Raw genomic sequence first — 6,008 nt, forward strand, 5'->3', positions numbered from 1 at the left:
TGCACAAAAGCAGTCACGTGCAGAAATCCTGGCAGGATCAGTTTCTTATTAAGGAAGGACTGAGTCCTTCAGAAGAACAAACAAAGAAAGCATCATGGACAAAGCATCGATGGTGAGTATGTCTGAGGCAACATTGCCATCTAGAGACTGGGAAGCAAATACACTGGAATAGACTTTCTTGAAGACCTATGGAGAGTTTGTCTAACTAAAGAATGATAGGATGGATTTTTGAAAAGAAAATAGTGTCTTTTTATTATTTGGAGGTGGATATATATCTGCCCGTTAGAGAAAACAAGACTTCCCACATCACATTTTTATATGCTTCTTTCAATTTAACTATAGTTTCCATACTTGGTAAATTGAAACATGTGATCAGCTTCCACTCTTCAGATTCCCCCATTTCCTCCCAAACCTTGTTCTTCCTTTCACTTCCAATATTTTGCTTGTGAACAGAACTTCATGTGCATTTCAAACATATGCAGATTTTAAACGGATTTTCTGGAAATCAGTGGAGAACATTCCAGACAAAATTAATCATTTTTCAAGCACATTAAATGTAACAGGACACATTTATACGTATTGATTTCATTCCAAAGAATCAAACTGCTGTAAAAGTGATTAATTTTGGCTGTATTGTGCCAAATATTTATTTTAAACACTGTATGATAAAAACATATTTCCAGTATATTTATTGCCTTAACCTTTCCATTCACCTATTCCTTTTTCATAGAACTTATCTGTTCAAAAAATTCAGGAGCACTGGATTCCTGTAAACCACACAGTGATGAGCCCTGGGCATGTGACAATTTCTTTCTTCTAATCCTGGTTTCAGACAAACTAATGTTTGCTGCTTTGTCCAAACTGGTAAACTATGGTTTGCACCTGCTGAATCTGGTTTGCAGAGCAAGTGCAAAAACAGTTTGGTGTCTGGAACACAACAACAACAACAACAACAACAACAACAACAACTACAACAACTACTACTACTACTACTACTACTAAAACAACAGCAATACTTTTATTATTTATACCCCAACCAACTGGCTGGGTTTTCCCAGCCACTCTGAGCAGCTTCCAGCACATATAAAACATAATAAGACGGCAAACATCTTTTTTCTTCTTCTGGTTGCTGTAGTTGCGGAAATTATATGATGGATGTTTCATTGTTGTTACTTAATGATTGTAATAGTTTTATGTGTATATATTGAGAATTGCTTTGAGGTTTATGCAAAGTTTATAAATGAAAAGTGATATTTAAGTTTTTAAAATAATTGAATAGGTTTCATCCCAAACTCCCTGGCTCCACAACATTTCTCCATCCCAGAAAATGGGAGGGCAAATTCCAGCCAGGCAAAGGCACTTGAGAAGTGGGGGGGAACAGGACCAACAAGGGGTGTGGCCTGGAGAGAGGGAGTAGGCTGGGGAGAGTCCTGAGGACCAGGTAGAGAGAACTGGAGGGCCTCAGGTGGCCCTCAGGGCTGAGGTTTCCTGTTCCTGGTCTACACTGCACAGCAAAGCAAAGACTCACACAAGAGTCTTCCTCTGCCTTACCTGGAGATGCCAGAAGTTGAAGTACGGATGTTTTTCTAAAAACATGTGTTTAATGAATTTATTATGGCCTTTCCTGTTAAGCAAATGTATCTGCAATTCATCAGTGTTGTTAACTTCCAAGAAAGTCTGTTAGGACTGAGGTACAAGAATTCCCACACATCAGGTTATTTGTGTGTGTGTATCGGGTAATAAACCCAAGGTTCTCTGAGTAATAAAGCAATGTCTCCTTGAAAGATACACATTGACAGCGGCTTTCTTAGCTCTATAGAAACCAACAATAAAGTAATAAAGACAACATCCTTCAGAAAGAGTACGTTTCCGCCTTACCTGAAAAAGCATTAATTTCTTGTAAGTCTGATGCTTTAATGAGGAAGTAAGGTGAAAGAAGATGTGAAATTCAGTTTGCAGGAAGTTCACAGAAAGACTGACAAAGATTGCTCAAGAAAGGAATGCCCAGGGGCATCTGCAACATTTTGCAACACAGCTTAGTTATACAGTCATACCTCGGGTTGAAGTTGCTTCAGGTTGAGTGCTTTCGGGTTGCGCTCCACAGCGACCCGGGAGTCATGGAACGCGTAACTTCCGGGTTTCGCTGCTCGCACATGTGCAAATGGTCAAAATGACATCACGTACATACGTGGAAGCGGCGAATCGTGACCCGCACACACACGGGTTGCGTTCGCTTCTGGATGCGAACGGGGCTCCGGAACAGATCCCGTTCGTATCCAGAGGTACCATTGTACATAGCTAGTCTCATGGCTGGTGCAAGGCATTATGGGAGAGGGAGTAGGAAGCTCTATCTCAGGGGTAGGCAACCTAAGGCCCGGGGGCCAGATGCGGCCCAATCACCTTCTCAATCCGGCCCATGGACGGTCCGGGAACCAGCATGTTTTTACATGAGTAGAATGTGTCCTTTTATTTAAAATGCATTTCTGGTTCATTTTGGGGGCATAGGAATTTGTTCGTGTCCCCCCCCCCCAAATATAGTCCGGCCCCCCACATGGTCTGAGGGACAGGGGACCGGCCCACGGCTGAAAAAGGTTGCTGACCCCTGCTCTCATGGCTACTTAGTATCTTTTGCAGAATCATGGATTTAAAATTCTGGAGAAAAGCCTACAAGCTACTTCTCTAATAAACAGGTTTTTTTTTTAAAAAGGAAATGTAGAAAGGAAATCCTGCAGATGAAGGCACATATAACAGTACACACTGGAAGTGCTTGATATATAATAAATGACAATAATAGTAACAGCCTTAACAAGCGTGGTGAATAAAACTCTGGTGTCCCTAATGAGAGATAGAGATGTGGAAGGTGAGCAGCTATTTTTCATTGAATGATAAATCTCCAAAATGTGTTTAATTGGAATGATTTTGTGAACCAAAGTAGTCATAAACAAGTGCATCAGGGATTCCCAAAACGGTCACCAGTTTGCTAGTGGTAACAATCAATGTCATTTTACAGCAGGGAAAGTCCCTACACTATTTTATTGTAGGAATAATAATAAAAAACCTGTCAGAAATACAGGAAAGTCTTTCTACATGATGTCAGGTGATAGAACTGCTGTACATACACTCCCAACACCCACTGCTCCTCTGTAACATCTTCCCTCCTGCATGTGACAAAGGTGAGCTTCACTGGCTATTCAAAATAATGATTGACTAGCATGGCAATGAGGAAACTACGGCCCTCCATATGTTGTTGGACTACAACTGCCGTCATCCCAGACCGTGTGAGCTGAGACTGAGGGGAACTGAGAGCCCAACAACATCAGGAGGCCAGAGTTTCCCCATCCCTGGACTAGCAATTCCTTCAAGAAACTGTAGACTCCTGTTACTTCTGCTAAAGCAAGGCAGGTAAGGAAGGCTGTGCCTATTTTTCTCCCATGTTACACTATGATGGGTGAAGCTTTTCTAAGTGTCAAATGTCCTAATATGGATGTAATGCAGACCTTGTTTAAGAAAAGGCAGTTCCCAAAAAATGGGTTTTAAAAACGCACTCGAAAACTTGTATGCTGGAGCTATGCCAACATTAGTGGGGGCTTTGTTTGTAAGGACCTGCAGCTCCTCACCTTTTAGCAGGCAAAAACGTTTGCAGGAATCCCCACTTCTTAAATACACTTATCTATCTGTGGAGGATATTCTGAATAATGCATTTTAGAGGGGTCGCCGGGGATGAGTTCATGGAGCCAGTGTGGGGGTGTAGCAGCCTGGAAAAGTCTGGGAACCACCACTGCTCTTGGCAGTTATCTTTAACGTTACCAACTATCACGACTTCAAGAGAGGAGCCTGCACACCAGATGGCAGCCAAAACTGTTTCTAATCATCCCTGCACACACGCATTTTTGACTCGGGCGTCTAACGTCCCGCTCTCCACCCCTTCCTCGCAGGGAAAGGAGGAAATCCCCGGGCAGAGCTGAGCTGCTGCGTCGAGATAGCAACTCAACTGGTGCTCGTCATCTCGCTTCCCTCGCGCCCCCTCCCCTCTTTCGGGGCCGGAAGGACGGGAGGAAGGAGATGTCAAAGCAATCTGATCACAAGGGGACTCCTTTTTCTCTGCTCCTCTACTCCAAGCTCGCCCAATTTTGCTGCCTTCTGAAATTGCTTGGCGCAGGTAAACGTAACAGTGTGTATGTGTGTGAGAGAGTGAGAGAGAGAGAGAGAGAAGGGGCAGGAATCGTAAGATTTTAATCTGAGCTTGTTTTCCAACTGCAGCAAAAAAGCAAGAAAAAGGGGGTTGGGAAGCAATCGGATGTGGAAGGGCGTAGGGCGAGGTTACGCTTTTAATTAGTATAACAATACGGGGGACAACGGTGGCTCACCTTCCTCTCCGGCTACTGGCGTTTTCAAGGCAAAGGAGGCCGGGGAAATCCCAACGTTCGGTTTGCGCCAAGACGTGGCGCCCGCTGCCTGGGCTCGGACCTCTCGCTTGCTTTGCCGTTTCGTGCCCAGCCGGAAGCGCAAGTGAAACTGAAAGTGAAAGTGTGATTCCAGCCAGGCACTTGGCTTACCAATCGGCGAGGCCTTGTGGGACGGGCCTCCCGTTCAGTTACACAAGTGATCGGGCTAGTTGGTGCAACTGCTTTCGGCGAGGATGGCACCGTCTGCAAGCCAGACCTCGACCAAAGCAGGGAGATAATAGGAGGGGGGAAACAGCCACATTCCTCCTGGGGCGTTATTTTCTAGTTTATTTGGTTCCACTTGCCAAATCAACAAGCACCCCTTTCTCGGAGGGTGAGCTAAGGAAGAGGGAGGTTGTACTGTATTAGTGTATTTTTGGGGGTAAGGCTTAAAGTGGCCTTTTTATTTTGAACAGTTCCAACACCACCTTTATTATGACCAAGCAGCTTGCTGCAAAATAATAAGCAGGACTTCGAGGTCACCAGAAGCCTTCATCAGGCTGGAATGGCACAACAAACTTTAGCAAAGGGCAGGGGTATGCGTATATATGTTTGATAAAAAAAGCTGGCTTGGTATTCAGGATAAAACAAAACGTCACAAACATACAAGCAAGCCTTTGAGTCCACCAGAACTCTTCATCAGGTTGGGTAATGTAGCAAAGTTTAGCAGGGTAAGAGAAAAGCTGATGTTGAAACTACTGTGGTCAAAAAGTTTGCTTTTGTGTGAGCTTAGAAGGGGTGTAGCTGGGGGGGGAGGCTGTTAAGAGCTCTTCAGGTGGAGGAACAGACTTGTGGGCTTTGTCTAAGTATGGAGTGTATAGAAACAACTGTTATTTCTGGAGTGCCTTCCAGTGAGAAGCCAGAGAGAACCATGAACAATGTGGGTGCTATCAAGGATGTAGCTAGATGTTTGGGTAAAGTGAACAGCTACAGTCCAGTGTGGTTTTAAGTGGAGTAAGTTGAATTCAGTAGGGCTTCATTTCTGTCACCAACCCAAATTTTGAATTGTCCCTCCTTTTGTAGCTAGCTTTATTAGGGTTTCTAGGAACCTAAGTAGAGCGCAACAGCATAAGGCCAAAAACCCATCTATTACAGCATTCTGTCCCTACAGTGTCAACTAGATGCCTATGGGAAGCTCACAAGCAGGACACAAATGCAACAACTCCTGTTGTTGTACCCTAGACAATGGTATTCAGAAATATACTGCAGTACTCAGATATTGAAGGTAACAGAACTATCCCTGGTGGTCTAGTGGTTAGGATTTGGTGCTCTCACTGCCAGGACCTTCCCATAGGTTTGATTTCCGGTCAAGGAACACGTCTTTAACAAGGCCTGGATAACCAGTTGGTTAGAGCATGGTGCTGATAACGCCAAGGTTGCAGATGTGATCCCCGTATGGGACAGCTGCATTTTCCAGCATTGCAGGGGGTTTGACTAGATCATCCTCAGGGGCCCTTCCAACTCTTCAATTCTGTGATTCCATTATTATCTTTGATAGCCATTGGCAGCTTCATCCTCCATGAATTTTTCTAATCCTCTTTGAAAGCAGTCCAAGTAGGTGGC

The sequence above is a fragment of the Podarcis filfolensis genome (genome assembly GCF_964270895.1).
Source record: "Podarcis filfolensis genome assembly, chromosome: 9".
NCBI lineage: Eukaryota > Metazoa > Chordata > Lepidosauria > Squamata > Lacertidae > Podarcis > Podarcis filfolensis.